The following is a 24,047-nucleotide window of genomic DNA, read 5'->3' on the forward strand; positions in this document are numbered from 1 at the left end:
CATCTAGCTCCTGTTAGCTTATCTAGTGGCTGGCTGCAGCTAGCTCCTGTTAGCTTCCCGAGGGGCTGGTAGCATCTAGCCTCCTGTTAGCTTATCTAGCGGCTGGCTCCAGCTAGCTCCTGTTAGCTTCCCTAGCGACTGGCTGCAGCTAGCTCCTATTAGCTTCCCTAGCAACTGGCTGCAGCTAGCTCCTGTTAGCTTCCCTAGCGACTGGCTGCAGCTAGCTCCTGTTAGCTTCCCTAGGGGCTGGCAGCATCTAGCTCCTGTTAGCTTATCTAGCGGCTGGCTCCAGCTAGCTCCTGTTAGCTTCCCTAGCGACTGGCTGCAGCTAGCTCCTGTTAGCTTCCCTAGCGGCTGGCTGCAGCTAGCTCCTGTTAGCTTCCCTAGGGATTGGCTGCAGCTAGCTCCTGTTAGCTTATCTAGCAGCTGGCTGCAGCTAGCTCCTGTTAGCTTCCCTAGCGGCTGGCTGCAGCTAGCTCCTGTTAGCTTCCCTAGGGATTGGCTGCAGCTAGCTCCTGTTAGCTTATCTAGCAGCTGGCTGCAGCTAGCTCCTGTTAGCTTCCCTAGCGGCTGGCTGCAGCTAGCTCCTGTTAGCTTCCCTAGGGATTGGCTGCAGCTAGCTCCTGTTAGCTTATCTAGCAGCTGGCTGCAGCTAGCTCCTGTTAGCTTCCCTAGTGGCTGGCTGCAACTAGCTCCTGTTAGCTTCCTTAGAAAGACAAGCATTCATATGTAAGATATTATTTTATGGCCTAGCTTGGTTGTCCTCAGAGCGCTAATGTTGTTAGCAGCTAGCTCAGGGCCGAGTCCCGGACAGAAAAGATCATGTTTATTGATGCTAAAAAAAAAGCTAAATAAATGAAATGTAACCTCCCCAGCCATACAGACAGAGAGCTGTGACTGTTCCCCCACACGGTTCATGTCTGACTCCAACACGGAGGTTCTGTAGGTCGGAGCGAATCCATGACCTGCATTGGACCTGAATCCTACAACCACTCAACATTAACCTACAACTCCTGCATGAATTTGGTTTACAGAAGCTAAATAAATGATTTACCAGGAGATCCAAGCTCATAGAAATAACATGGGTTAGCTTGTTGTTAGCGGTAGCATCGTTATCATAGACTAATTACTTAAATAGCACAACTCACTACTCACCCGGCAGAAACCAGTCCACAGCCAGTTTAATGATTCTGTTGGTCCTAAATTTGACCCAACCTGAAACTAAATGATTTTATTCTCCAGGCTTTTGGAAACTTTCTTCTGGCTCGTCGTATAATTTGAGGTCTGCAGCTCCAGATAGTTAGTTATGTGGATCTAACTAACTATCTGGAGGGTAAATCCTCAAGATTATAAGAGAAGTCTTTTTTACAGAGAGAATATGGATCATATCCTAAATATACGCATATTTTTTTAGATTCCTCGTCTGTTTCAGCCCATTTAGAGCGTTAGCTGCTCACTGTGGTCCATTTTGCTCTGATTTGAACCGGAGAAATCCATTTCCGGACCTCCATCTGAATTTTGCGTGTCATCCGGGTCACGTGTCTGAAACCCAGGAATTGAGATTTATTTATTTATTATTTTATTCTACTTGACTTTGAAAGTTGCTGTTTTTTAAGTTTTGCTGTGCTTTTGTTTTGCACAGTGACATTAAAATGAATTGATTCTCATTTCTGCTTGTAATGGTGACGCATCATTTCTTCCCTCCACCTTTATTTCCTCGCTGTCTTCCCTTCCTCCACCCCAGTAACCCAGTGGAGACCCTCCCAGTAATCCCCTCCGCTGCGTATTAGATCAGGGCCTCTGTCAGAGAGCAGCCGATCGGGCCCCTTTGTTTGGCCCCTGATTAAGAGCTTCTCACCCGGAGGATCAGACCTTTAAACTGAGCCGAGGAGTGGGAGTCGGGGGAGGGAAGGAGGGAAGATTTTCTTTGTTTTTGTCTGGAGGGGGTCTCAGGCTCACAGAGTTTCTTTTTAAAGGTCGGCTGCATTTGGAGAACAATGGGATGTTAGACGATGAGGGATTTAAAACTTTAGCGCATACTTTCAGGGCCGGATGGCTAAACTCCCTGGAGCTTCAAGATGCTGCAGTCCACTAGTTATTGTGACAATATCTTAATAAACACAGCTAATTAATGAACTTTCAATTTTATTTAATTAATTCTGCTTCACAGGTATAGCAGGTTCAGCAGAGAAACACTTGAAGTAAAGCCAAATAAGGAGTTTAGATTGTGGGAAATTTATTGCCTCAGTTGGAACCAAGGTGATGGTTTCAGCGTTTTTATTTATATCTTCATGTTTCTGATCATCTTTTTCTCAACCTTCATATTTATAGCTGTCAATATTTTGTCATCAAATTTCAAAAAACACATTTTTCTCCACCGGACAGATGATGACAATTTGCTGTCGAGGAGCGTTTGAGCTTATTAATGTCATGTTTTGAATATTTATGTTGTCATGCATCGTTGCCTGTTAAATATTAGCTTTTCCAAAATTGGGGGAACTTTAAAATCATTGTTGATAATACTTTCTTCTCTTAAAACCAGTTTGCAGTGGATTTATGAGGGAATGTCAACAGAAATTCCTTTAAAATCCTATTTGGTTACAATTATACTTTATTTGAGAAACATTTATTTCAGATGTAAAAACAAGACAGTAACAATGCTACCCTGTTTAGTTTTTTCTAAAATCTAAATAAAATATTGCCACACGAACGTCGGCGTCTTGTTTACATTGCAATGCATTCTGGGTAGACAGCGTATTCCGGACGCTGTAGCGCTAGCTAGCTCCGTCCAGCCGGAACCAAGTCCACCTCTGTGCAGCAAACAGGAAGGGCGGGACGGACTACTGTCAGTCACGTTCCTTATTAGGAAATGGGACCATTGCACTCCGGAAGTGAAGGGGGCGCTATTTCCTATATTATCCGCGGTCTCCCGTTTTTATTTTAGGAAGGATTTTCACTCTCAGCATGTATTTGAACTTCTCTCTTTTGTTTACTTTAGTGCAGCTCACAGTTTTTAACAGATTCTGTAGTTTTCTGTGAACTTCTAAGTCACATCTTTTCAGGCCTGATACTGCCTCTAGTGGCGTGGGGGTGGTAACACAACTGATATCATTACATTACTAAATCAGAATACCACAAAGTCTTTACTATTAATTCTGGCATTACTGGAACCGTAAAATATAAATGATCTTATAAAACACCATATTTTTTCATAATATAGGAAACAGCGCCCCCTTCACTTCCGGAGTGCAATGGTCCCATTTCCAAATAAGGTCTGAGACTGACAGTGGTCCGTCCCGCCCCTTCCTGTTTGCTGCAGCGAGGTCCTTCTCGCCAGAACAGTACATTTGCATAATCAGTAGCGTGGAATTTAACAGGAAGTATGGAACTGATTGTTCACTAACAATTTATAAGAAAGTTTTACGTAGTTTCCCTAATGTCCTCATTCAGTCAGTTAAAAACTATTTACCTAATTTCTTTATTCCAAGACTCCATAAGATTCAAATTGAGCATGTGAACATTAGAGATAATAAATGCAATAACAGGTTTTTGAATCAGTATCTATAAATATTATGTACACAGTTCTCTTACAAAATTTTAACAAATCTATGATAGTCAAAATTAGGACAAATTATTTGAAATTCCCAATTCCTCCTAAATATAAAGAATTACATTTTAAAATAATAAATAACATTTATCCTTCAAATGAGTTCTTAAGAGAGAGATTTAAGTTTAATGTTGAGAATTGTGGTTTTTGTAAAACTCAATTGGAAACAACTAAACATTTGTTTTATCAATGTAAAGAAATATTAAACTTATGGAATCAACTTCGAAACTTTCTGTCTTCTAAAACAATAAATGTGGATTTTATTTCCTTACATTAAATTCGGTTTATCTATCAAAGAAAAAAACTTTGAATTTTTAGTAAATGTTCTAATGATTATAACCAAATATTATATCCATAAATGTCGCTATGCAAAATGCTGCCTCTCATTCTCTGCTCTAAAAAATGATCTTTCCGTTTTTAAAAGATTTCTGAGAAAAATGCAGAATTTAAACGCAATTAAAATGTTTGAGTTAATGGAGGAATTTCAGTTAGTAGTCCCCTCTGATTAAGTTATTTTATTTTATTATTATTATTATTATTTTTTATTATTATTATTTTATCTAATTTTTTTCTTTTTTTTTCATTATTTTAATACTTTGTTCTAGCCTTGCATCTAATTGGTTTTGTTAACAGCAGGAGTTGTGATATTAGTTTTTTTTGTAATGTCTGTTATTACAAAAAATAACGTGTTGTTTGAGATTGTTATTGTTATTTTTGTATATTCAATTAAAAAATTTTTTTAAAAAGCATAATCAGTAGCGTTGAGCCGTTTCAGTTTGAACCGCAGCGAGTTGAAATGGAAACGGAGGAGTGAAGATGAGGAGGACTGGACGGATGAAGAGGAAGCAGCTGCTGCTGCTGGAAGGTGAAGTTTCTAACTCAGGCTGTTTACGGTGAGCAAAACATTTTAGCAGATATATCAGAATATTGTGTTATAAAGACTTAAAGGTGCTTCATTGTTACTTTAAATATCCATTCATTATATTGCGACTCGTTTTGATTTGGTGTTAGCTCCAGCTAACTCTGTTAGCTCCGGCTAATGGGGTTAGCAGTAGATCATGTTAGCTTGTTCAACAGATATCTGGTGTTGAACGGCTCATGAAAACTTTGAGACAGTTTGTCTCAATCTGGACATTTATAGATTTCATAATTAATAAACATAATCTACATGAAATTGAAAGGGAACAAGTTAGTGAGACTCGACTCCACTTTGACCTACTGCGTCCTGCTCCCAGCATGCATTGCCCCAGTGAAAAATGGCGACCTCTGAATGCTAAAAACCAACTTTTTGGAGTAATTACAAGATTTTATGCATCACAAAAGGAAAATTCCCCTCTAACATCTTTATACCAGAATCAGCAGTTTGGTGAACCTGCTGATTAAAACCATCGTTTCATTCCAGAGTGGGATTAAGATGATCCACAGATTAAGATTATGGAGGGAGTGAACCAGAGTTGAGATTAACATGTTTCTTTGCTTTTCCCAGACAGACTGAGAGTCCCTGAGGAATGCAGCGTCTCTGTGCCGTCAAGCTAACGTCTTTCTTTGAGCCCAGGACAATACGGGTCTGGTTCTGAAAGGGAGCGCAGCGTTCGCTTCGGTTCCAACAATAACAGAGACAGATACCCACAATTCACTGGTCCACAGAAAAGCATCAGTTCACACATTTATCCAGGTTAGAAGCAGAAACTGGGTTTTATTTCACAGAAACAGCAGATTTTCACTTATTTTTTCCATTTGTGCAGATAATTGATTCGATGATCTTGAGTCACAAATTGGTAAACTAATGAAAAATAAATAAAACATAAAATAAATAAATGTACTTTGAAATCTTCCAAAAACTGAGGAATATTTTTTTTCTGATTTGCAAATTCTTAATTTTTGTCACTGGAATGTTTTTCCCAGTTTGTCACTGAAACCTGTAGATTTTTCTAAAGTTATAGAAGAGCCGTTTTATACTTCAGTGTTTATTTAGTGCTGCACACTGTAAAAACACAAAATCTTACCAAGTATTTTCTGTCTAGTTTCCAGTGTAAATATCTCAGTAGGTTTGAAATAAACCAAAACTAACCAAACTATAATATTATTTTTCCCTCGTCAGAATCAAACCTGCAGATTTACTTTGATTCTTTTATGTTTGAGAAATTCTTTATTTTCCAGAGGCCAAATTTCAAAAAGCAGTTTGTTCATATCTGCAATGGACCGCAGCGCTTCCTGCAGGCCCAACGGCCCGCGCCCTGTCCCGTCCCGCGCCCCTGTCCTGTCTCGTGTCCCGTCCTGTGTCCCATCCCGTGTCCCGTCCCGCGTCCCGTCCCAGTCCCCGAGAGGCGTCTGCTGTCAGAACTGCTCGGATGATTTTCCGCAGTCGGAGTTTCCACATCTGTGCCTGATTAGCACAACAATGAGGCTCCAGCAGCCGCAGCTTCATGAAAAAGCATCTTCAGACCTGAGACCCGATTAGTGAGGAGGAGGAGGAAGAGGAGGAGGAGGAGGAGGAGGAGGAGGAGGAGGAGGAGGAGGAAGGTTATGGTTGCATTGATAACGCCCAACTAAACTCTGAACGTCTCAAACTTGAGCTCTGCTTGTTTCTGATCCAACTGAGAGGAAAACCTGTGATGTTCCTCTGGATCTGCAGAAATCTCCCATTCGGCTCACTTTGTGAAAACTCTTCCTCTTCTTCCTTCATCTTCTCCTCTTCCTCAGAGTGAAGTGTTGTGTAATCAGGAACCGACCCAATCGGGTCTCTGGTGGTTTTATTGTTTCTGGTTCGGAGATAAAACTGGAACAATAACTCATAAAACTGCAAAGCTGCTGAAACACTGACTTCCTTTGAATCCAGTCTTTATCTGGTTGCAGCTGCTTCTGGTGAATCCAGAGTCAGATTCTGTGGAAACTAGAGATCAGCCTGACCTCTGACCTGAGCCTGCGGATCCTTCTATCAGCTGCAGAACGTTTATTTATCGGATAAATAAGAATAAAACCAAATGAGAAGATGGACGCTTTGCTTCCCTCTAGATTCATGCAAACAAAATGATCAAGTTGGACCATAAATCCTGTAGAATCTCATCTGAAAAGAGAAAATCAGGGTGTAAATAAAAAGCTGTGGTTTCTGCGTTTTCTCCTGATTGTTGGCAGGAACCTGCTGTTAAATCCCGAACGAGTTTTGCTCTCTGCTGCTAATCAAAGCGCGATACCTCAGCCTGTGGCCAGGCACAACAAAGCTTGTTTTAATGAACAGAAACAAAACGCCGGCTGTCTCTGGCAGGCTTTGGTTTCCATTAAGAGGCCAGAAGTTCAAAGTGGAGCTCAGCTGATGGGCCGCCGCCTCCTCTGGCTGTAAAAGCTCAATTAATCTAAATCTCTGTGAGTTTATTGGTCTCTGTTAGCTAAATGAGAGCAGGCCTCTCCTCCTGGCTTTGGCTGTAAAATAAAGAAACGGCGTTAAAAAGGAGCCTCTGCTCGGCGCCCTGTGTGGCCTCAGAGCAGCGGAGGAAGTTTTACGAGCCGCTGTAATCACCAGGCGTTAAACTCAACAATTAGAGCTGCTATTTTGTCGCCGGTTTATGGTGAGAGGCTAGCGTAGCGCTCCGTCAGCGCAGCGGAGGACGGGCTGAGTTCATCACCAAATGTTTCAGCTTCAAGTTCAAACTCAGGTTTTCATCAAACTAATGTTTGATTAATGTAGAAAACCAGAGGCTAATAAAACACACACATTATTCTCTCACTGTTTGAAGTTAAATCACTATAAACGTCTTGTTTAGAGAACTAGCAAAATTATTTCTATTTGCTAAAATCCATAAAACTTAGTGAGAATACTTTAAACTTTTGTGTGTTTAAGCATTTAATTTGAGCAGGAAGGTCATTTACCTTAAAACAATATGTTTGGACTGTCTTAACTTAATGAATATTTATTATTCCTAATGGCTCAATGACTTATTGATCTAATTAAAGTAAAGCCTAGCTTCTATTTTATACATTAAATAATGTTGTTTATGTTTTTATAAGTATTTTATAGAGCGTGTGTGTTTAATCTGAACTGTTTGACATTTTAATTTAATTTCCCTTTAGGGTCAATAAAGTATTTTGGAATTTTGAAGTGAATTTTGGCTGTTTGTTTATCAGTCTAAATGAAATGTTTGCATTTATTTGTATCCAGATATCCAACATTTTTATTTCAAATAAAGAAAAACATTAAACATTAAGAGGATAAATATGTTTTTTTCTGCAAGATGTTATTTGTGGAAAATTATGTTGTAAAAAACATTTTAAAAAATCTAAGTCACAGTAGTGTCAAAGTTGTGGAGATTCAATGTAATTATTCCATGAGAACTGTTAAAATTTACAGGTATTATATGTAAAAACAATAGCAACAAAAACAATAGCATGGTAGGAGTTTATAGGGGACGAGTTCATTAGAGTTTCCTTCTCCTTTTTGAGCATGTTAAGATTATTGTGCTACAAAATTATGTCTTTTGCATTCCTTGTTCATGTGTCTGATTTTATACAAATAAATATCGTCTCTTTGTGTTTTACAGCTGAGGAAAACTTATCGACTAAACTAGATCAACAACTCAACAATACTTTGGTAATCAATTATTCTGTTAATAATTCTGATGAATAATCTGATAAAAAAAATTGGCATTTAGCCTTAAATTTTGGCTTAATTTAAGAGTGCTGCTGCCTTGTTCTCAGTTTGTATGATCAATTGATCACTAAGAATGATTATTTAAATAACTGATTGACCAGAATCAGTTATTTAGTCGGTTATTATGGGAGCATTTAACATATTGTTTTGTATGAATCGTATTGAACCATAGCGTACAGTGTTGTGTCACGTTGAACCGTGTTGAACCGTGCTGTCTCGTGGTGAACCGTGCTGTCTCGTGTTGAACCGTGCTGTCTCGTGTTGAACCGTGCTGTCTCGTGGTGAACCGTGCTGTCTCGTGGTGAACCGTGCTGTCTCGTGTTGAACCGTGCTGTCTCGTGTTGAACCGTGCTGTCTCGTGGTGAACCGTGCTGTCTCGTGTTGAACCGTGCTGTCTCGTGGTGAACCGTGCTGTCTCGTGTTGAACCGTGCTGTCTCGTGTTGAACCGTGCTGTCTCGTGGTGAACCGTGCTGTCTCGTGGTGAACCGTGCTGTCTCGTGTTGAACTGTTGTCTCGTGTTGAACCGTGCTGTCTCGTAGCGAACCGTGTTGAACCGTGCTGTCTCGTGTTGAACCGTGTTGTCTCGTGTTGAACCGTGTTGTCTCGTGTTGAACCGTGCTGTCTCGTGTTGAACCGTTGTCTCGTGTTGAACCGTGTTGTCTCATTGCGAACCGTGCTGTCTCGTGTTGAACCGTGCTGTCTCGTGTTGAACCGTGCTGTCTCATTGCAAACCGTTGTCTCGTGTTGAACCGTGCTGTCTCGTGTTGAACCGTGCTGTCTCGTGTTGAACCGCGTTGTCTCGTGTTGAACCGTGCTGTCTCGTGGTGAACCGTGCTGTCTCGTGTTGAACCGTGCTGTCTCGTGTTGAACCGTGCTGTCTCGTGTTGAACCGTGCTGTCTCGTGGTGAACCGTGCTGTCTCGTGTTGAACCGTGCTGTCTCGTGTTGAACCGTGCTGTCTCGTGTTGAACCGTGCTGTCTCGTGGTGAACCGTGCTGTCTCGTGGTGAACCGTGCTGTCTCGTGTTGAACCGTGCTGTCTCGTGTTGAACCGTGCTGTCTCGTGGTGAACCGTGCTGTCTCGTGTTGAACCGTGCTGTCCTCGTGTTGAACCGTGCTGTCTCGTGGTGAACCGTGCTGTCTCGTGGTGAACCGTGCTGTCTCGTGTTGAACCGTGCTGTCTCGTGTTGAACCGTGCTGTCCTCGTGTTGAACCGTGCTGTCTCGTGTTGAACCGTGCTGTCTCGTGGTGAACCGTGCTGTCTCGTGTTGAACCGTGCTGTCTCGTGTTGAACCGTGCTGTCCTCGTGGTGAACCGTGCTGTCTCGTGTTGAACCGTGCTGTCTCGTGTTGAACCGTGCTGTCTCGTGGTGAACCGTGCTGTCTCGTGGTGAGCCGTGCTGTCTCGTGTTTGAACTGTTGTCTCGTGTTGAACCGTGCTGTCTCGTAGCGAACCGTGTTGTCTCGTGTTGAACCGTGCTGTCTCGTAGCGAACCGTGTTGTCTCGTGTTGAACCGTGTTGTCTCATGTTGAACCGTGCTGTCTCGTGTTGAACCGTTGTCTCGTGTTGAACCGTGTTGTCTCATTGCGAACCGTGCTGTCTCGTGTTGAACCGTGCTGTCTCGTGTTGAACCGTGCTGTCTCATTGCAAACCGTTGTCTCGTGTTGAACCGTGCTGTCTCGTGTTGAACCGTGCTGTCTCGTGTTGAACCGCGTTGTCTCGTGTTGAACCGTGCTGTCTCGTGGTGAACCGTGCTGTCTCGTGTTGAACCGTGCTGTCTCGTGTTGAACCGTGCTGTCTCGTGTTGAACCGTGCTGTCTCGTGTTGAACCGTGCTGTCTCGTGGTGAACCGTGCTGTCTCGTGGTGAACCGTGCTGTCTCGTGGTGAACCGTGCTGTCTCGTGTTGAACCGTGCTGTCTCGTGTTGAACCGTGCTGTCTCGTGGTGAACCGTGCTGTCTCGTGGTGAACCGTGCTGTCTCGTGTTGAACCGTGCTGTCTCGTGGTGAACCGTGCTGTCTCGTGTGTTGAACCGTGCTGTCTCGTGTTGAACCGTGCTGTCTCGTGGTGAACCGTGCTGTCTCGTGTTGAACCGTGCTGTCTCGTGTTGAACCGTGCTGTCTCGTGGTGAACCGTGCTGTCTCGTGGTGAACCGTGCTGTCTCGTGTTGAACTGTTGTCTCGTGTTGAACCGTGCTGTCTCGTAGCGAACCGTGTTGTCTCGTGTTGAACCGTGCTGTCTCGTGTTGAACCGTGTTGTCTCGTGTTGAACCGTGTTGTCTCGTGTTGAACCGTGCTGTCTCGTGTTGAACCGTTGTCTCGTGTTGAACCGTGTTGTCTCATTGCGAACCGTGCTGTCTCGTGTTGAACCGTGCTGTCTCGTGTTGAACCGTGCTGTCTCATTGCAAACCGTTGTCTCGTGTTGAACCGTGCTGTCTCGTGTTGAACCGTGCTGTCTCGTGTTGAACCGCGTTGTCTCGTGTTGAACCGCGCTGTCTCGTGTTGAACCGTGCTGTCTCGTGTTGAACCGTGCTGTCTCGTGTTGAACCGTGCTGTCTCGTGGTGAACCGTGCTGTCTCGTGTTGAACCGTGCTGTCTCGTGTTGAACCGTGCTGTCTCGTGGTGAACCGTGCTGTCTCGTGGTGAACCGTGCTGTCTCGTGTTGAACCGTGCTGTCTCGTGTTGAACCGTGCTGTCTCGTGGTGAACCGTGCTGTCTCGTGTTGAACCGTGCTGTCTCGTGTTGAACCGTGCTGTCTCGTGGTGAACCGTGCTGTCTCGTGGTGAACCGTGCTGTCTCGTGTTGAACCGTGCTGTCTCGTGTTGAACCGTGCTGTCTCGTGTTGAACCGTGCTGTCTCGTGTTGAACCGTGCTGTCTCGTGGTGAACCGTGCTGTCTCATGTTGAACCGTGCTGTCTCGTGTTGAACCGTGCTGTCTCGTGGTGAACCGTGCTGTCTCGTGTTGAACCGTGCTGTCTCGTGTTGAACCGTGCTGTCTCGTGGTGAACCGTGCTGTCTCGTGGTGAGCCGTGCTGTCTCGTGTTGAACTGTTGTCTCGTGTTGAACCGTGCTGTCTCGTAGCGAACCGTGTTGTCTCGTGTTGAACCGTGCTGTCTCGTAGCGAACCGTGTTGTCTCGTGTTGAACCGTGTTGTCTCATGTTGAACCGTGCTGTCTCGTGTTGAACCGTTGTCTCGTGTTGAACCGTGTTGTCTCATTGCGAACCGTGCTGTCTCGTGTTGAACCGTGCTGTCTCGTGTTGAACCGTGCTGTCTCATTGCAAACCGTTGTCTCGTGTTGAACCGTGCTGTCTCGTGTTGAACCGTGCTGTCTCGTGTTGAACCGCGTTGTCTCGTGTTGAACCGTGCTGTCTCGTGGTGAACCGTGCTGTCTCGTGTTGAACCGTGCTGTCTCGTGTTGAACCGTGCTGTCTCGTGTTGAACCGTGCTGTCTCGTGTTGAACCGTGCTGTCTCGTGTTGAACCGTGCTGTCTCGTGTTGAACCGTGCTGTCTCGTGGTGAACCGTGCTGTCTCGTGGTGAACCGTGCTGTCTCGTGGTGAACCGTGCTGTCTCGTGTTGAACCGTGCTGTCTCGTGTTGAACCGTGCTGTCTCGTGGTGAACCGTGCTGTCTCGTGTTGAACCGTGCTGTCTCGTGTTGAACCGTGCTGTCTCGTGGTGAACCGTGCTGTCTCGTGTTGAACCGTGCTGTCTCGTGTTGAACCGTGCTGTCTCGTGGTGAACCGTGCTGTCTCGTGTTGAACCGTGCTGTCTCGTGGTGAACCGTGCTGTCTCGTGGTGAACCGTGCTGTCTCGTGTTGAACTGTTGTCTCGTGTTGAACCGTGCTGTCTCGTAGCGAACCGTGTTGTCTCGTGTTGAACCGTGCTGTCTCGTAGCGAACCGTGTTGTCTCGTGTTGAACCGTGTTGTCTCGTGTTGAACGGTGCTGTCTCATTGCGAACCGTGCTGTCTCGTGTTGAACCGTGCTGTCTCATTGCAAACCGTTGTCTCGTGTTGAACCGTGCTGTCTCGTGTTGAACCGTGCTGTCTCGTGTTGAACCGCGTTGTCTCGTGTTGAACCGCGTTGTCTCATTGCGAACCGTGTTGTCTCGTGTTGAACCGTGCTGTCTCGTGTTGAACCGTGCTGTCTCGTGTTGAACCGTGCTGTCTCGTGTTGAACCGTGCTGTCTCGTGTTGAACCGTGCTGTCTCGTGTTGAACCGTGCTGTCTCATTGCGAACCGTTGTCTCGTGTTGAACCGTGCTGTCTCGTGTTGAACCGTGCTGTCTCGTGTTGAACCGTGCTGTCTCGTGTTGAACCGTGCTGTCTCGTGTTGAACCGTGCTGTCTCGTGTTGAACCGTGCTGTCTCGTGTTGAACCGTGTTGTCTCGTGTTGAACCGTGCTGTCTCATTGCGAACCGTTGTCTCGGGTTGAACCGTGCTGTCTCGTGTTGAACCGTGCTGTCTCGTGTTGAACCGTGCTGTCTCGTGTTGTCTCGTGTTGAACCGTGCTGTCTCGTGTTGAACAGTGTTGTCTCGTGTTGAACAGTGCTGTCTCATTGCGAACCGTTGTCTCGTGTTGAACCGTGCTGTCTCGTGTTGAACCGTGCTGTCTCGTGTTGTCTCGTGTTGAACCGTGCTGTCTCGTGTTGAACAGTGTTGTCTCGTGTTGAACCGTGTTGTCTCGTGTTGAACCGTGCTGTCTCGTGTTGAACCGTGCTGTCTCGTGTTGAACCGTGCTGTCTCGTGTTGAACCGTGCTGTCTCATTGCGAACCGTTGTCTCGTGTTGAACCGTGCTGTCTCGTGTTGAACCGTGCTGTCTCGTGTTGAACCGTGCTGTCTCGTGTTGAACCGTGCTGTCTCGTGTTGTCTCGTGTTGAACCGTGCTGTCTCGTGTTGAACCGTGCTGTCTCGTGTTGAACCGTGCTGTCTCGTGTTGAACCGTGCTGTCTCGTGTTGTCTCGTGTTGAACCGTGCTGTCTCGTGTTGAACCGTGCTGTCTCGTGTTGAACAGTGTTGTCTCGTGTTGAACCGTGTTGTCTCGTGTTGAACAGTGTTGTCTCGTGTTGAACCGTGTTGTCTCGTGTTGAACCGTGTTGTCTCGTGTTGAACAGTGCTGTCTCATTGCGAACCGTTGTCTCGTGTTGAACCGTGCTGTCTCGTGTTGAACCGTGCTGTCTCGTGTTGTCTCGTGTTGAACCGTGCTGTCTCGTGTTGAACAGTGTTGTCTCGTGTTGAACCGTGTTGTCTCTTGTTGAACCGTGCTGTCTCGTGTTGAACCGTGCTGTCTCGTGTTGAACCGTGCTGTCTCGTGTTGAACCGTGCTGTCTCGTGTTGAACCGTGCTGTCTCGTGTTGAACAGTGTTGTCTCGTGTTGAACCGTGTTGTCTCGTGTTGAACCGTGCTGTCTCGTGTTGAACCGTGCTGTCTCGTGTTGAACCGTGCTGTCTCGTGTTGAACCGTGCTGTCTCGTGTTGAACCGTGCTGTCTCGTGTTGAACCGTGCTGTCTCGTAGCGAACCGTGTTTCCTCGTTGCGAACAGATTCCAGGCTCATGGTGCAGATCTCTCTTAAGGAAATTGTTTACTTCTTGGTTTGTCCTCCTGATAGTGAAGTTGTTTTGCTTTGGTTCAATAGTTTCTCTTTAAACAGGAACTGTTGTCAGTTTCCGTTGCAAGGAATATGAAGTGTCTTTATGACTGGAAAACCCTTTAAATATAAAAAGGAAGAATGAGAAACGTGTGGGTTTGTTCAGACTCACTTTCCCCCAGGATCAGCAGCCATTATGTCCTTTAATTACCTGTGAAATGGCTCTGAGGCAGACGCAGCCCTGCTGGATCCAGGCTGGCACATTTTATACTTCAGTTCATTAAACAGCACAGAGATGTAACTGATAAGGAGGGAAATCCTGGATGAAGCAGCGCTGCAGAAAACATAAACCTGAAATGCATTTTAATTTATGAGTCTTTCTCCAGCTGTTTAGCTAATTGTAGTTGGTCATTTTAAGTATTTATTTGGAGCAGTGGTCAAAACTTAAACAGTTCACTGTAATCAGTGAACTGAAGTTGATCACTGCCTTTGTTTTACCTTCTTTTATTTTTACATTTTTACATTATTTCCTGTTCTTTCTTTCTGGTTTGTGTTGCAACACAAATCCTCTTCCTTACTGGAAGACAACCACAATTTATCAGCTTCTAAAGTTGCTCAGAAAAGTAAGCACTGCGTTTTTATGCTGTAAAAGTGAAACAACTGCTGCATAGATGGAAGCAGATTTGGTTTAGATGATGAATTTATAACACTGAATTTGTATTCTATGATTTTTTTTTTCCAATTTATATTGCACCTGAAAAAATTCACCTGGGAGTTGGGAGAAGAAGGCATGGACCACGTGAGGCTGGGAACAAAACGACACCACTGCGACTCTAGCTGCGTTTTTGTTACAAATGTGTGTAAAACTTTGTCGACATTCTCCTAATGTTGAAAAATCATAATTTTGTAATTGCACAGTTTTTATTAAATAAGAAATTACATTAAAATCACATTTATAAGTTTATTGAAGCAATAAGCCGTTAAAATCACGTCGCACCATCATCCTCTAATCTCTTCCTGTCACCGTCTTCTTTGTGGTTTCTGCCTGTAGTAACATCCTGTTGATCATATGACTCGTTTGATGAGAAAAAAACATTTTTCCTTTGCAGTTTTGTGAAATACGCTAATTTCAATACAGCCAAAAAAACCACCTCATCCTAAACTTTTTATTGGAAAGTGATTTTTGTTTTTTAAATTTCCATTAAGCAAACTTATTTTCCATTCAGCGTAAATTATGTGGTTGATGGAAACGCAGCTAACGAGAACCAATTTTGGCCCTTCGGCTCAACCATGCAGAGCCGCTTGGCGTACCTGAAGCGCTGCGTCTAAAGCGGCGCGCCATTTCCTGTTCATCACAGATGATCATCAGCTTCCCTCCCTCAGGAAGCGCCGAGGAAAATCGAACCCACGTCTGCTTTTACTCACCCGATTCTGATTTTTTCACCAATGAAGAAACCGATCTGTGCCGGTGGGGCTCTGATTCAGTTACAGATCGATTGTTTCAAAGCGTCTGCAGTCTGAACGTATCTGTCGTCTTTTATCCAACTTTTATCTTGTTAATGTGAGAAATGTGTCATAATTTTCTGCACCAGAAGAAGTCAGACGTGTTACACTGAGAGTTCAAAATGGCAGCTTTCCCATCAGTCAGTCTCTGCTACAGCCAGCAGTCCTCCTGTGTACTGCTTATCCCCGCCTTCTCAATTTACCCCCAGCCAATCAAACTCCATCAGAGCTGGGTTTGAGGCAGGTCTCTTCCTTAGCAGGGTTCCAAGATGGCCGCTACAAGGACACACCCAAAAGGTAACAAACATTTCACAGACAAAGGATCATAAACAGACTCTAGAATTCAAACATTACAGAAAACCCTATTGCTTCTTAACAGACGGGTCAAATAAGGATGAAAGTTATAATTATGAAATGATGAAAAGTCTGTGTCTCGAACCCACAACTCCTGGTTCTGATGCAGTCAGTCAGTCCTAAACAAAAGTTTAATTTTATTAGTGGTGTTTTCTTTTGATCAGCTTCCTCCTCTTGTTGGTGAATAAACTTTAAATCGATCCATAAACGTTTCGTCCATCGTTGCTTCAGTAAACGGAGCGCTGCCGCGTGACGGCCCTTCTTCTTCTACGGGTCATAATCAGAAATCTGATTATGGTTTAATTTGTCATGAAAAAACAAAACTGGATTTTAGCAAAAAATCTGAATCAAGTATGAGCGAACGTTGTTTTTTATTTCCCACTCCGTTTCTGCTGCTCTGTCTTTTTATTTGACATTTCTTTTGTGTGAAGACGATCATGTTTCTGTCATGTCTACGTGGAAAACAGCAGGAAGTTTCCAGAGTGGCTCCTGTGTTCCCATTAACACTGTGCAGTAGTAATTGGTGCCTTAACTTATTTTAGCGCCTTTAGCTTCGGCCTTTCTGGAAACTATACTAATATACATTATTAACAGTCCAAACTGTTTATGCTGCATAACTATTGAACACTGTTTGGGGGAATCCAAAGTCATTTTAATTACAGGCTGGATATTAAATACTCATTTAAAGCTGTAAAAGATAATTTGTTGAGTTGAACGAGTCGGTTATGAATCAGCGCAAACATTCAGCAGACGGCCACAAGCATTTATCCAGCAGTCTGCGGCCACACATGGAGAAAAAACACGCTGCTCATGGAAAAACCAACACTTGCTAACATTTATTCACTACTGTTGCACCATCAGTTATTTTCTGCCATTGAACATGTTTGTTTTTGGTAAAGATGTGAGTTAGCTCGGCGTCCTGGACTGTTTCTGTTTAGGAGGAAATAAATTGAGACAGATCAGATCTTCGTTCAAACGGCGTCTCCCCCAATCAGACCGGCGTTCCCCACAAATAAAAGATTTTAAACTTGCCAGACAATAATAATAAAAGTTTGCGATATCCCCTGGTTTTTTATGAATAATGTGTTTGATGCAACAAACTGCAGAAAGTTTTACTTTTCTCATTTGTGTCCAAAAGTCTTTGGGCTCATTGAGGCTTTTTTCACATTTGAGTTTCTTTCTTTTTGCTGAATCATGAACTTTGACCTCAGCAGAGACGAGTGAAGCTGTAGATGTTGATCAGGTGTTCATGTTCATTTTCCTGAAGGTTCACTAACACGCCGTAGTCTGATGTTTTTGTCGCCATGACGACCGGCCTCAGGGATCATCCCAGTGGCGGCTCCCGTTCACCCAGTTCCTCTGACGGACATTTTCCACCAACAGCGCCTCTGGAGTTTGGTTTGGTTTGCTCCGTCCGCCCGCCTGTCGGTCCGTCTGTCCGCTCTCTCTTTCACACAAAGACCGAGACATTTGTCAGGCTCCGCCGATTCCTGCCTGCTGCTCTCGTTTTATGGCGTTTCTCGCTACCATCTGCAGAAATCGTCTGGTTTTGGTTTGTTGTTGCAGATAAATGTTTCTGCTACTCAAACAAATTTTAATATCAGACAATTTCAAATGAAGATATGAAAAGTATATGGAAGAAGATTAGTGCCACTAAAAAAAGAACATTACTCAGGATCAGAAATGTTTAAATTGTTTATGCATTATCAGACAAAAATTATTACGGATATTAGAATTACAAAGTAAAAAGAGTGAATTTCCACCCTGGAGCTGGATTAGAGCAGACTGGAGCTGGATTAGAGCGGACCGGAGGTGGATTAGAGCGGACCGGAGGTGGATTAGAGCGGACCGGAGCTGGATTAGAGCGGACCAGAGGTGGATTAGAGCGGACCAGAGCTGGATTAGAGCGGACCGGAGCTGGATTAGAGCGGAAAGGAGCTGGATTAGAGCGGACCGGAGGTGGATTAGAGCGGACCGGAGGTGGATTAGAGAGGAACGGAGCTGGATTAGAGCGGACCGGAGCTGGATTAGAGCAGACTGGAGCTGGATTAGAGCGGACCGGAGGTGGATTAGAGCGGACCGGAGCTGGATTAGAGCGGAAAGGAGCTGGATTAGAGCGGACCGGAGGTGGATTAGAGCGGACCGGAGCTGGATTAGAGCGGACCGGAGCTGGATTAGAGCGGACCGGAGCTGGATTAGAGCGGAAAGGAGCTGGATTAGAGCGGACCGGAGGTGGATTAGAGCAGACCAGAGGTGGATTAGAGCGGAACGGAGCTGGATTAGAGCGGACCGGAGGTGGATTAGAGCGGAACGGAGCTGGATTAGAGCGGACCGGAGGTGGATTAGAGCGGACCGGAGGTGGATTAGAGCGGACCGGAGCTGGATTAGAGCGGACCGGAGGTGGATTAGAGCGGAACGGAGCTGGATTAGAGCGGACCGGAGGTGGATTAGAGCGGACCGGAGCTGGATTAGAGCGGAACGGAGCTGGATTAGAGCGGACCGGAGGTGGATTAGAGCGGACCGGAGCTGGATTAGAGCGGAACGGAGCTGGATTAGAGCGGACCGGAGGTGGATTAGAGCGGACCGGAGGTGGATTAGAGCGGAACGGAGCTGGATTAGAGCGGACCGGAGCTGGATTAGAGCGGAAAGGAGCTGGATTAGAGCGGACCGGAGGTGGATTAGAGCGGAACGGAGGTGGATTAGAGCGGAACGGAGGTGGATTAGAGCGGACCGGAGGTGGATTAGAGCGGACCGGAGGTGGATTAGAGCGGAACGGAGGTGGATTAGAGCGGAACGGAGGTGGATTAGAGCGGACCGGAGGTGGATTAGAGCGGACCGGAGGTGGATTAGAGCGGAACGGAGGTGGATTAGAGCGGAACGGAGGTGGATTAGAGCGGAACGGAGGTGGATTAGAGCGGACCGGAGGTGGATTAGAGCGGACCGGAGCTGGATTAGAGCGGAAAGGAGCTGGATTAGAGCGGAAAGGAGCTGGATTAGAGCGGAACGGAGCTGGATTAGAGCGGACCGGAGCTGGATTAGAGCGGAAAAGAGCTGGTTTAGAGCGGACCGGAGCTGGATTAGAGCAGATTAACCTGAGCTGGTGTTAATTCGCATTGTGGCGGTTCATTGAGGCGTTTGCGTTGGACCAAAGCAGTGCTATTATTGAATAATAAATAATATTGATAATGAAGTAATCTTGGATCAGGTTGCTGTTTGTCCTGGTTCTGAGAGTCCGAGGCTCCCAGCGGCCGGCAGTGCTTCAGATGGACGTCTGGCTCCGCTGGCGCTGCATTTTCTGTCTGAAGGAGCCTGAACTGTCGGTACGTTTCTCTGCAGGACGATAACAGCAGGTCTCCACATGGCCGCGCCGCGCGCTGGGGTTTCAGGTGACGTCATTACTCAACTTTCCTGCCAATAAAGTCTGCCGCAAAGCAACTGGAAAGCAGGTACAGAAAGACATTCTCAGCAAAATTTGATGTTTTATGAAGCAGGTCCTGTTTCCATCGGCGCCATCTCAAACGAACCTGATGGTTTAGATCAGATTCTTCCTGATTTGCAAATTTGAGTTTCTATGAAATTGTGTAGAAGGTTAAATAATGTGGAGAAGCAGTAGTTATTCAAAGTAGTTAATGATGAGTTTGGGTGAAATAATCCTGGTGATGTTGCTTTTATTGGAATATTTAAACTGAACAATATGTAAAACTTTTGCCAGCAAACCTCATATTCAGTGAGAGGAGTTGAGAAATATGTCTATGTAAATTCTTTATGTAAAAACAACATTTATTCAGAGTTTAATACTAAAATGTGCAAAGCCTGTTGATGACTTTTGTTTGTATTTTCTGTACTTTGGGTTTTCCTGGTAGATTAATTTTGGCCTGTTTTGTGACAACTTGCCCGTTCCTAGCAGGCTGTGGTTATGTGACGCCGATGTTTGTCTGGGATCTGGAGATCAGATGAAACACTTGGAGCGTCGCTGCTTACAGCTCGATTTTCCAATCAGACTCCTGACGTCAGGAGATCAAAGCTGACAGGATAATTCATCCGTCAAAGCAAACAGCCAGAGGAGCCTTTGCTGCTTGACAGCAACAATTATATGAGAAACTCAGCAGGATTAAAACTTATTAATTCACTCTGCAGGATTTCATAACAATACAAAGTTTTTAAAATGCTAACCCTCAGGATGTTTTCCTCCTGATGGTCTGGTAGAACCAACCAAACCCTCTGACCAACCTGTTCCCCTCCTGGCCTGTGGGGGCGCTGCACCAAGAACCACTGAAGGAAACCACACAAAAACTTCTGAAGACACTGAGAGCAACTTCCTTCTTCACCAAATGGTTATGAGTAACAAATATTTCAGTCTGACCATATTTCTATGAAGGTTTTTCCTTCTCTTTACATTGGATGAAAGTTTTCTGTTGGAAAATGGAAATGATGCACATTTGATCTGGAAAATGACAAACAAACGTACATTTCCAGACTTTTCCAGACTGCGTGGAAGTTCTGTATAAACTAGAGTCACCCTGAATGACACGGACACTGTAAAAACACTAAATCTTACCACATATTTTTGTCAAGTTTCACTGTAAATATCTTAGTTCACTTGAAATAAAACAAAACTAACTTACAAACAACGTTTCAGTACAATTTAGGAGTTTGCTTTAAGCCAATAATTCCTTAATATCAATTCAAAAAGTTCTGGATCCACTGGCAGATTATTTCACAATCTATGGCACTGCACCGTTACCTAGCAACCCCGTCAAGCCTGCCCGTTACCTAGCAACCCCAGTCAAGCCCATGACTAGCAACCCGGTACCAGTTCTACCAGCAGATTATTTCACTTTAATAGGAAAAACATCATAAGTGAAATAATCTGCTGGTGGAACCACAACCTTTTCATCAACATTAAGAAATTATTGACTGAAAATAATCAGTAACACTTTATTTGACGGGTTGTGCATAAGACTGACATGACACCTGTCATAAAAACGAATAAGTCTTCATGAATTATGACTGTTGTCATATAGTGTAATTCACTAAATAATGACACTTTTAATACAAAGTTGACATTATTCATAATGTCTTTGTTATGACAACTTGACATTAACCAAGAATCATCATCTTACGTAAATTTGTTATAAAAGAATTACCGATTAAATTTTAAAAAATTATGTAGCTTTATGTCTTACATTTCTTAATTTAATTGATCCTAAAGTTTTACAGCAAGATGTCTGCAAAGCACTTATGAACTTTACATTTGAAACATTATTTCAGGCTGTTTTAAGTAGTGCAGTACACCATCTCCACCAGTGGGAGGCAGCAGTGCACGAATAGGCGTGCAGTGTGTTGGTGAAGAAGAAATCTTCCATCTTGTGCATCTTGGCCAAACTAACACAAGTTATAACGGCCAGACCTGCTGTTTAAAAAGAAGCTGAAGTTTGACACCTAATACATCTGAGGTATGTTTCTTATTAACTTTACATTTTCTTTGAGAAAATAACATTGACTATGTTTCTTTCTTTATAATGTTAGCTATGAGCCATTCAAGCTAATGCTACCTTGCTTTAAGTTAATGTTAGCTAAAGTTATTAAACTACATTACTGTAACGTTAGCCCTTAATATTAAACATATTTTATAGGCAGGTAAATAAGTTTTTTCCCTCTAATTTTAATCTGACAAATTTAAAGCTAATATGTTAGTCAAAGTTATCCTTTATGTGTTTTATTTAGCAACTTGGCTGATGCAACATGGTGCTTGTGTTCTTTGCTTTGGCAACTTTATCCACATAAAGACCCGTTTCAGCCTAAGGACACATGGTGGGGGGCAAAGGCTGCTAATGAAGACGAGCTACAGGTGTGGAGGATGATGATGAGGACCAGCCACCAGAGGAAGAAGCAGATGAAATATCCCCAAGGAAATTAGGTAAGTTATTTTTGTGTTACTATTTTCTCCAGGTGAAGGGGGAGCAGGAATCAACATCCACCAGTTAACAAGTTACATTTTAGAGAACTAATTGTTGTCAAATGAAAAACTGGTGTTTAATCTATTTATTTAATAAACTTCTTGCAAACATCCATAAGCCAGAGTATCTGGTTGGAAATAATTTCAAATGCTCATTAAGTGAAAAGATCCTAAATCTATACATTAAATGATGCAATCTGAATAACAGGCTGTATGAATTTCTGCCAAACAAATATTCAGAATAATTTTGTTCAGCTCTAGTCATTATGCTAATTGTATTAATAATTGCACTTTATAACAACCAGTCATGCTAACTAGACATTTGTCTGCCAGTCTACCATCCTGACAGTTTGCAGCAAGGGACATTTTTAAAATGGTATTTAAATAAATTCTGAATTAAGATCACATTGTTTTTTGTTTATTGGTTTTTGAAGTGACCTCAGTGGATTGAGTCTTCACCCACTGTGAGAATGTCCTGAAGAGATTCACCAAGTTTGAATTCACCATGATTAACTATAGCAAGAACAGCTATAATTTCTGAGCATTTCCTTCAAAGCTCTGCTTCCTGGACATGAAGACGTTAGACTATAACGAAGGAGATGGCTGACATGATCAGAGCAAAAATGTTAGGACTGTTGAAAGAACTGATTTCCTTCAGTTAAAGAATAATTCATTCTGTTTTAATTTCTCAATCAGTATTTCAGAGTTACAATATACTGACCAGAAGTTAAAACCTCTGTTTGAAGAAGTAATCTTTTGTTTTATTCCAATGTACAAAGAGTTTGTTCTACAGCTCTGATGGTAGTTATAAGTAGTTCAGTGTGAGGTAAGAGTTAATATTAATGACTCTGTTATTAAATCATTTGACAGTGTAATAAAGCTTAATGAAATCTTTATTGTTGGTCCTACTTGTTCTGCTTTATTTCAGATAGGGGGAAATATTAATTACTGTTTTGTAAAAGCTTTTGACAGTGTAATAACACTTCATGACATTATTATGACATATTTATGACAGATGATGATTCTTGGTTAATGTCAAGTTGTTATAGAAAAGACATTTTGAATAATGTCAATTTTGCATTAAAAGTATCATGATTTACCAAATCACACTTTATGACAACAGTCATAAATATTTATGTTTATGACGGTATCATGACGGTCTTATGCACAACCCGACAATTAAAGTGTTACCAAATACTTTCTTATATTTTGATGAAAGTTAAGTTTCTTATTTCAAGTCTACAAAACATTTCCACTATAACTCAACCAGAAATACTTGCTAAGATTTTGTGTTTTTAAAAGCAGTGAGTTTGTTGTATATTTTATCCAGTTAATTTATGATTTATCAAATAAAGAGTCCAAACTAATAAAAACAGACATTTTATTTGATAAAAGCAAACTATATCAATATGAGCTTTCCCATTAAGTGTAACAAACTGATTAAAGGTCTGAATTTAGCAGCTTTTGACAGCAAAGCGTCTCATCAGAAGACGCGGTGCTGATGTCTCCTTGTGTGTTTGGAGTCCAGCAGCTGCTGCCAGCCTGGGATCTCTGATCGTCTGCAGCTGCCACAACAGGCCGGCTTATCTAAGGCGCATGTTTCTGTGATGTGGCCCTCCAGGCCGTTATCGGCCCCAGCCTGCAGCCAGCGTGCTGACCGAGCTTTATCACGCTCTTCAGACACACAGGAAGTGAGATGTGGGAGCAAATCAAAGCTGCAGTATGTTTAAAGGAGCCTTGATGCTTTAAAAATTGGTTCCCTGTGACAAACTACGGCTCCTTAACCGGCTCGCCTTGTGGTGGGTCAAAAAAAATGACAGCTTAACAGTAAAGTTACACAAGCAGCTGCAAACAAACAAAGGGTGTTAGCTGTAAATGTGAGCTTTAAAACAGAACAGGACAGAAATAAAAATAGAATAGAATAGAAGTACTTTATTCATCCCAGCAGGGAAATTACTTCGCAGTTACAGCATAGAGACAAGACACAATAACAACTACTACTGAGTAGTAGTTGTAGATAAAATAAAATATAAAATGCTATAAATTGTAAAAACATGAAATGCTGCCAACATAAAAAGCAACCTAGAGCAGTCCTTGCAAAGATTCAAAAAAATGCAGATATGTATCTGTAAATATATGTACAGCAAGTGTGCCACAGTGCAGTTGTGCAAAATCGGACTGATTAGTGCAGAACAATGATTTAGCTTTTATTGTACAGTGAGATGGCCTGTGGCAGGAAGGATTTCCTGTATCTGTCCCTACGACAGCGGAGCTGGAGCAGCCTATGTGAGAAGGTGCTCCGCTGTCTGTCCACTATGTGGTGGAGAGGGTGCTGTTTATTGTCCATAATAGACAGAACCTTCTTCAGTGTCCTCCTCTCCACCACAGTTTCCAGG

General features: G+C 43.5%; 1 long non-coding RNA gene across 1 annotated transcript; it reads right to left on the minus strand.

The window, feature by feature from the left end:
* Nucleotides 1-6,981: 6,981 nt before the first annotated feature.
* Nucleotides 6,982-22,673, minus strand: LOC116727814 (uncharacterized). The gene is made up of 3 exons (XR_004340864.1): nucleotides 22,231-22,673; nucleotides 7,298-7,303; nucleotides 6,982-6,993 (listed from the first exon to the last, which is right to left on the minus strand). It is a non-coding gene; the product is annotated as an uncharacterized LOC116727814 (long non-coding RNA).
* Nucleotides 22,674-24,047: the final 1,374 nt, after the last annotated feature.

Source organism: Xiphophorus hellerii, chromosome 11, assembly GCF_003331165.1.
Source record: "Xiphophorus hellerii strain 12219 chromosome 11, Xiphophorus_hellerii-4.1, whole genome shotgun sequence".
Taxonomy (NCBI): Eukaryota; Metazoa; Chordata; class Actinopteri; order Cyprinodontiformes; family Poeciliidae; genus Xiphophorus; species Xiphophorus hellerii.